This window comes from Pinus tabuliformis, chromosome 5_1 (genome assembly GCF_031772625.1).
Source record: "Pinus tabuliformis cultivar Carrire ecotype Pingquan chromosome 5_1, CPIR1, whole genome shotgun sequence".
In the NCBI taxonomy this organism is placed as follows: domain Eukaryota; kingdom Viridiplantae; phylum Streptophyta; class Pinopsida; order Pinales; family Pinaceae; genus Pinus; species Pinus tabuliformis.
Window position 1 is genome coordinate 613,822,179 of NC_142305.1, and position 8,113 is coordinate 613,830,291.

The 8,113-nt window shown below is 37.5% G+C and overlaps 1 pseudogene; it reads left to right on the forward strand.

The window, feature by feature from the left end:
• Positions 1–4,116: 4,116 nt before the first annotated feature.
• Positions 4,117–4,962, forward strand: LOC149166418 (uncharacterized; annotated as a pseudogene).
• The last annotated feature ends 3,151 nt before the right edge of the window (positions 4,963–8,113 follow it).

The window sequence follows — 8,113 nt, forward strand, 5'->3', positions numbered from 1 at the left end:
ACATGCAACTTGGTACCTGCAATAAAATCTTGTTATAGTTATTGATCCTCATGTACTCTTGTGTTTTCCTACTTTTCCTTTTCCTTCTTGCTCCAAATTCCAAGTATGCCACAATGCTCCAAGAGTGCTCTAAGAAAACTCTAAGTGTGCAAGCGTATGAGAAGAGAGAATAGAAGATAGAACTTAAAGCTAAAACTGACAAAAAACTATGAACTAATCCTTAGAATATTTTTTATCAATGAGGCCTCTGTTTTATTCATTTTTCCATTATTTTCCTTCATTTTCCTCCTCACATGCAACCTGTGACCTTTCACTGTCATTCTCATATTTTCCATTATTTTCATAAATAAAATGCCACTAAATGCCTCATGAATTTCCAAAACCTTTGCCATTGCCTTTGCCAATTTCCATAGCCATTAATTAATCACAAGTGATCCTCATCACTATGTTTTTGCCCAACTTTCAACTTGGAATACGTGTCTCGTGACTTTGGTTATTATTTTCTACTAGGGCATATTACATCTTGGTTGGTGTATTTGGATACATGTACTAAGAAAAGAGTTCATCATTGGGTAATATCTTGTGCATTTGAGTTGAATGGTATGTTTACATCAGCACATCTAAATATACCTCCACTGGGATCATACAATATGTTGTTGCATATGGATTGGTTGTACATTCACATGACTAAGGTAGATTGCTATGATAAGGCTATTGAGTACTTGGATGATGATGGAGAGAAGGGAATATTATAAGGTAAGAAGAAGTTTGTCTATGAGAATGGTTACAACTATCATTAGGGGAATTTTGAGGTCTAAAATGGGCCTCCTAAGAAAAATGTACAACCAAAATAAATTTTATAAGAACAAACATAATTCAAGATGATGATGTCAACTATGGGGGATGATTCACCATTTTTGGAATAAAAAGTAAATAATTAAAAAATAATAAAACTACTTTTTCAACACATATTTTTAATTTATCTCTTTAAGGTTTTACTCAAAGTTCGAGCAAGAGTACTTGTTGGATGAAAAATTTAATTCCTCATCCAAGGATTACCCATGTTGCATATTTTCGATAGACCTTGTTACACGAAAAAAGAGAAATACAGAAAAAAATGTGATTGCAATCACGCTTTTCATGTATTTCTCATTTTTCGTGTAGTAGGATCCATCAAAAGTATGCAACATGGGCACTCCTTGGATGAAGAATCAAATTCTACATCCAATGAGTGTATTCTCTCGAAATTTGAGTAAATCCATAGGGAGATAATTTGAAAATATGATTTGAAAAAATAGTTTTTTCCTTTTTCCCTCTAAAATTTGATGATGAAATCTAATCTTATTTTATTATTTCCACTATTATTTTATAATTTCCTTAGGATACCCATTTTAGACATCAAAATTCTCCTAATGGCAAGTAAAGCGCAGTAGTAGGAAAGGGTGTGTATTTTTTGTAGTTCATATTTCTAGTGACAATGCGAAGGATGTTGAGGATGTAGAAGTCTTGCAGAGGTATCCAGTCTTGCAAAAATGTTAGGATGTATTTCTAGTAGAGATCTCAGAGTTACCACTTCATAGGAAGTGGACTTCTCCATTGAGCTGATGCCTAGAGCAACACCAACATCAAAGGCATCGTACAGGATAAGCACTCCGGAATTAGTGGAATTGAAATTGCAACGTAAGAAATGCTTGATAAGGGATACATTAGGCCAAGTTTGTCACCTTGGGTTGCACCAATATTGTTTACGAAGAATAAGGATGGTGCTCTCAGGTTGTGTATTGATTAAAAGAAGTTAAACAAGGTGACGATTAAGAATAGGTACCCTTTACCATGAATTGATTATTTGTTTGATCAGTTGAAGGGAGTAACAATGTTCTCGAAGATTGATCTGAGATCGGGATATCAATAGGTACGCATAAAAAAGAGGACATTTACAAGACTTCTTTCCAGACCATGTATGGGAATTATGAGTTTTTTGTGGTTCCTTTTGGTTTGACTAATGTTGCAGCTAATTTCATGTGTTTGATGAATAATGAATTGCATCCTTATCTAGAAAAGTTTGTGATAATATTCATTGATGAAATATTTATATATTCTAAGAATGAGGAAGATCATGTAGGACATGTAGAAACAATGTTTAACTTGTTGAGAGAGCATCAGTTGTATCCCAATATTAGTAAGTGCAATTTATCTCAGACATAAGTCCATTAGTTGGGGCTTGTGGTTTCCAAAGAAGGTATAGTAGTGGACCTAGGAAAGATCAAAGCTATCATGGAGTGGTAAACTCCAAAAATATGGATGAGGTCAAATCATTCATGGGATTAATAAGTTATTACAAGAGGTTCATTAGGAACTTCTCATGGATTTCCTATCCTATTACATCATTGCAGAGAAAAAGAAAGAAATTTGAATGGATAGAGGTATGTGAAGCTAATTTTGAAAAGGTGAAGTAGTTGTTTACAAATGATCTAGTTCTAAAGATTGAAGATCCAAATAAAGAATTCATGGTGTGTACAAATACTTGCAAGAGAGGACTTGGTGGAGTCCTGATGTAGGAGGGACAAGTAGTGTGCTACAAGTTAAGGAAATTGAATGAGCATGAAAATAACTATGTGACTTGTTAGAGTCGGTCTTTACATCCCTCCGTCAGAGATCATTTCTCTTTTTGCATTTCATTTTTAGGTGTCTCGCTCGATTCACTCATTTGCATTCTGCTAGGAGCATGCCATAATCTGACGGAAGGGCTTTGTCATTCATTCCCCTCATGTCTTGTGCCTTCTGGCTTAGGTCTTTCATCAATGTTTATTAAAGTCCATGCCAGTCAATGTTTGATCTTCTAATGGGCAAAGAGTCATGTCAATCATAGGTCTAGGGTTTCAAAAATTGAGTCATTAAAGTGTCCAAATGCCAACAGGCCAGAGGGAGGTTCTACACATGTTTTTTATTTCGCGAATTTCATCATCATATTGATGGATTATGATTGTTCTTCAAAACTCTGTTTTGAAGAAAATTCAACATTTTTTCTTTTATAACATTTTCAAAGGTTCTTCAGTTATTGAATTCTCCAGGTGCAGCTCTGACCTTCCTTGGTCAAAACATGCCACCATCCCTGCAAAAAATCAAGAAAAATGTCATCATTCAGGCTCAAAAACTCAGTGAGAAAACCATTCTATTTCTATGATCACCGACAATGCATGTTCTAACTTGTCAGAGTATATAGATGGATCAATTGCTGCAATAAGTATTGGTGCCCTGCTGCTAGGTTTTGGCTGGAAGAAGTCAATAGCATCAAAGAAGATGTCCAGTGTCAATGATAAGACAATATGTATGCATTTACATGCTGGTAGAGATTCTTCAGTAGGCATGTTTTCTTCACTGGACTCAGCTGTAGATTCTGATGAATCTGTTCCTCTGGTAAAGATGTGTGGGATTACCACTATCCATGATGCAGTTCTTGCCGCTGAAGCAGATGCCAAGTTCATAGGGGTAATTCTATGGCCCAAGTCAAAGAGATCAGTGTCACTAAATGTTGCAAAAGAAATTTCAAGGGCTGCAAGGGAGCATGGAGCGGAGCCTGTGGGAGTTTTTGTGGAAGAGGATGCCAATGAGATTGAACAAGCATGTGATGCAACTAACATTGTTTTTGTACAGCTTCATGGAGAACGTGCACGTGGTGCCATTTCAAATCTGATACAACATCGCCACATTATTTATGTTTTGCATGCCAAGACCAAAGAGAAGCCACTCAAAGTAAATTGGTTGAGTTAGTGTGCAATTTGGGTGAAGTTGGAGGAAACTTGGCCTGCGCGGCGCATCGAGTAGGTGGCGTGGCGCACTGGAGGAGCGCGGCGCATTGGGCGCCTCCACGCAGTGTTAATTTACATGGGCGCGGCGCGTTGGGTATGTCGTGCGGTGCACACAGCCAGGACGCCAAAAAATTGCAAAAACCTTCCTCCATCACCCAAAACGCGCACGAATTTGACGGGTTGAGCCTTCATCATCGCTCTTTGTCCAAATTTGAACGCCGGCATCACGTGAAGGGACTTCTAATCAACCAGAGAGAAAATCTAAAGTGCTAGTGAGATTCTTGTGCATTTTACCTGCAGAAATTGGACCTGGCAGTGAATGAGGTATTTATAGAGGTATTATTTATAACCTTATTGGTTTAGTCAAAAGATAGTAGAAGCAAACATGAGGCGGCAAGGTGGATATGGTGGTTCAAATGTCAATCCGCTGGTTGCTGCTCAAATGCAACATATTGCTGCCCAGAGAATGCAACATAATCCTGGTCTGCATGCCTTTCCTGGGAGGCCTGATGTTCCACCATTGGATGAAGAGCAGCGCTATATTTCTTCAAAGGCAGAAAGTCACTGGCAGTGGAAGCAAGATTCTGATAGGTCCTGATGCAGCTAGCTCCCCATTTTATCAAAGTCAAATTCCAAATCCCAAGGCACAACATGAAAAAACGAGCATCAAAGATGTGAAAGGATCTGAGCACGAGCAAGAAGTGGATGCTGGTTTCAAGATCCATCTATACCTCCGACATTAGAGTTACTTGAGCAGAGATTTATGGATGAGATTATGAAGTTGACAAAATATCAAATTGATGATGAGGAAACATGAGGCATCAGGAGCGCATTAGAGAAATTAATTTTCAATACCAAGAGAAGTTAAGAGCCATGCGAGCTCAACAGTCTAAATATTGAGAAGAATTTTTACGTCGAGAAAGCACAGATGCATCAGCAGCAGTATCAACAATCCAATCTAAGTCAATTTCAACATAGTGCTGGTGGCCCAATGGTTGGATACAATGAAAATGCTCACGAACCTCGTGGTCATGGTGTTGGTCTTGGAGAAGGTAATCCAGGCTACCCAGGAGGTTATGAGTCATTCAGGGACAAAATGGCATACTATGGCAATGCTGGACATCCATTCATTAGAAATTTCTCTTTATTATAATTCATATCTACACGCATAAATGCTATATGGGAATTGGTGCAGAGTTTATTACTGCATTACATTAAAGGAAGGTGAAAAGTCAAAAACCGAAAATCAACAAACGAAGAATATCTACCACCGCAGAAAGATAGGAACAGACTACCTATTTCTGTCTTTAGTCATGATTCCATGGGATCCACGCTACATTTTTGCCTTTTAATTGGTTACCAGAGAAAAACAAGGTGTAACGCTACTCTTTTTTAGAATAGGTGGTTGGCTTTCCAGCTTCTATTAGTTAATGATTAAACAACTCCCCATTTGTGTCGATCTGTTTTTCTCACCTCTAGGCTTATTAAATGTATTGTAAATCATTTGTAAGGGGGGAATTTTCTGGGAAAGGTGGAAGAAAACTCAGTGTTTCACTGTACAGTTTTGGCCAAGAAATTAATAAAATAATTTAGCTCTGATTCACGAGATTCCTATGGTGTGAGTTTAGCAATTTTTTTCTTCTCTATTTCATATGTATCTTGTTATGTTTTATAGTTCATTCACAATCATTTCCAGTTGAATGTTTTTAAGTGAGACAGGTAGAATCCATTTTATTGCTCTGCCTTGGAAAGCATTCATCCTCTGTGTGTCTTCTTCTGTCTGAAAATGATTCATTTTACATGCCCTCTTCAGCCTCTCAACAGTATTTCCACTCCATATTATTTCAAACTTGATTGCTAAACTTCCTACCTATCTTGCCTCATGAAACACTCTGTGTCTTTGATTTAATTTCTCAGCTCAGGCTATCTTTTGTCCCATACAACCCAGAAAATTCAGTCATTCAATAAATTACCTCTTTCATATCTATTTACTAGCCTAAAATCAGTATTCATTTTGAGTCATCTCAGACATTACTGTTTATTTTTACTGAGTGTGACCCGGAGAGAGCCCTCTCCTGTTCTGGTAGGGCTAGCTACCAGACTGAGCGTGGTTTGTGGTTATCGTGAATTTCACCTTCTCTCAGCCTAAGGAAGATTTAGGCTCTAACATGACTCATGACCTTGAGTTGGAAACAATAATGCATGCATTGAAGATATGGAGGAACTATCTTCTTGGTAGCAAGTTCATTTTGATGAGTGATAAAAGTGGGTCAAAGTACTTGTTTGACCAACCTAATATGAATTCCAGACAAGCTAGGTGGTTTTCTATGCTCAGTGACTTCGATTTTTAGACTAGTACATCAAGGGTAAGGAGAACAAGGTTCTAAATGCTCTTAGTATAAGAGTATAGGTAAATCACATTGCAGCTATGAGTTCATATGGGACAAACTTGTGGGAGAAGATCTTGCAAGCAGGACAACAGGATGACAAGTGCCAAAAACTTAAGCATAGGTTATAGTAGGAGAGTATAGGTGATCACGATGTGGATTATCATCTCATGATGGATGGTTGGGTGAGATTTAGGGATAGGATCTATGTGTTGGGCAACAACGAGATCAAGAAGCTTATCTTGAGGGAATTTCATGTCAATCCATATTCAGGTCACTTGGGATATCAAAGACTCTAAAAATTATGAATATGTTATATTATTGGTCAAATCTAAAGAAAGAGGTGGTTGAGTTCGTCGTAAGGTGTTTATATTGTCAACAAGTAAAAGCAAAGTGCAAGCATCCAGGTAGTTTATTACACTCGATTCTGATTCCAAAGTGGAAATGGGAGGTTATTTCCATGGATTTCATTACATTTTTGTCGAGGATATCTAGACAGCATGATTCCATTATGGTGGTGGTTGAAAGGTTGACAAAGGTATCTCACTTCATTTCAATGAAGTCTACTAATTCAGATAGTGAGGTAGCTTAGATTTTCACCAGGAACATAGTGATATTGCATGATATTCCTAAGAATATTATATCTGACAAAGAGGCCAAGTTCACTTCCAGATTTTGGATATCATTTTTTGCAGATTTGGGGAGAGACAATACAACTTATCGTCCATAGGCAGATGGACAGATAGAAAGAGTTAATAAATATTATTTATGATATGTTGAGGATGTAGAAGTGGGAAGAGTATATACCACTAGTAAAGTTTTCTTAAATAATGGGTATGAGGGATCCTTGAGGATGTGTCTGTTTAAGGTAAATTATGTGCAGAGTTTTAATTCTCCTATAAGATGCAGTGATATAGTGAACATAGTTTTGGTTGGACCGGACATGTTAGCAGAGATGGAAAAGGAAAAGCAGGTTATCAAGAAGAATCTAAAGGCAACACAGAACATGCAAAAGAGTTGTCTAGATCAACACAGGGAATTTAAGGAGTTCTGGTTTGGGGAACATTGTACTTGTGCATCAAGCCTAAGAAGTGATCCTTCAGGATTGGATCATGTGCTAAGCTAACACCTTGTTATTGTGGGCTTTTCTAGATCCTTGAGAGGATTGGACCAGTAGCCTACCGATTTGCACTACTGCCAAATGTGAAAGTCCATGATGTTTTTCATGTTTCATTACTTAAAAAGTATGTGAAGGATGTTTTTCATGTTTCATTACTTAAAAAGTATGTGAAGGATGTTTATCATATAATTGACTGGTCTATATTGCAGGTGGAGCCAGGAGAATTCCAGTCGGAACCTCACTGCATTTTGTAGCGAAAGATGTTCATGCTCTGAAATCGAGTAACCAAGCAAATTAAAGTGCATTGGAAACACTTTGAAAGCTACATGAAGCTACATGGGAGATGGATCATCAAATGTGGGTTATGTATCCTTCTCTATCGACAGTTGATTGGATGTATTATGGTAAATGTGTTGATGTTGTGTGGGTTTGTGCATATGAATATGTATGTAAATACCACACCGAGCTGTGCTATAAAGCTCCAATAAGCGGTATGGTGTTCATGTTATGATGGTCATGGTCTTAGTAGTATGATATGATGTAAATGTTGGATCGAGTTGTGTTATAAGATCCATGGAAAGAATGTGCTTTTCGGATTCACAAGTGTCATTTAACACTGAGGATGGTGTTCCCCCAAGCGGGAGAGGTTTGTAACATCACCTGGTTGATTTCCTATGTAAATAAAAAAAATACCAAGGTCATGGGGCATGTAATTGAAGTTAAATTTTGGGAAAAACATAGTGATGGGTATCATTGGTGATTAATTTATGGCTATCGAAATTTGAAAAGGTATTGGA